The following is a 219-nucleotide window of genomic DNA, read 5'->3' as shown; positions in this document are numbered from 1 at the left end:
GATCTTTGTGAGTTCGAGACCAGCCTGGTCTACAAGAGCTAGTTCCAGGACAGGCTCCAAAACCACAGAGAAACCCTGTCTCGAAAAAAAAAAAAGAAAGAAAGAGAGAGAGAGAAAAAAGAAAACTGTTTATATTACACATTAACTGCAAAATTTTTACATGATTTCAGACATGAGCTGTCTATCATGTAGCCTTGTTCACATCAGTGAAGCAAAAAG

Source organism: Microtus ochrogaster, chromosome 1, assembly GCF_000317375.1.
Source record: "Microtus ochrogaster isolate Prairie Vole_2 chromosome 1, MicOch1.0, whole genome shotgun sequence".
NCBI classification, from domain to species: Eukaryota; Metazoa; Chordata; class Mammalia; order Rodentia; family Cricetidae; genus Microtus; species Microtus ochrogaster.
Note: the sequence above shows the minus strand (reverse complement) of the source record.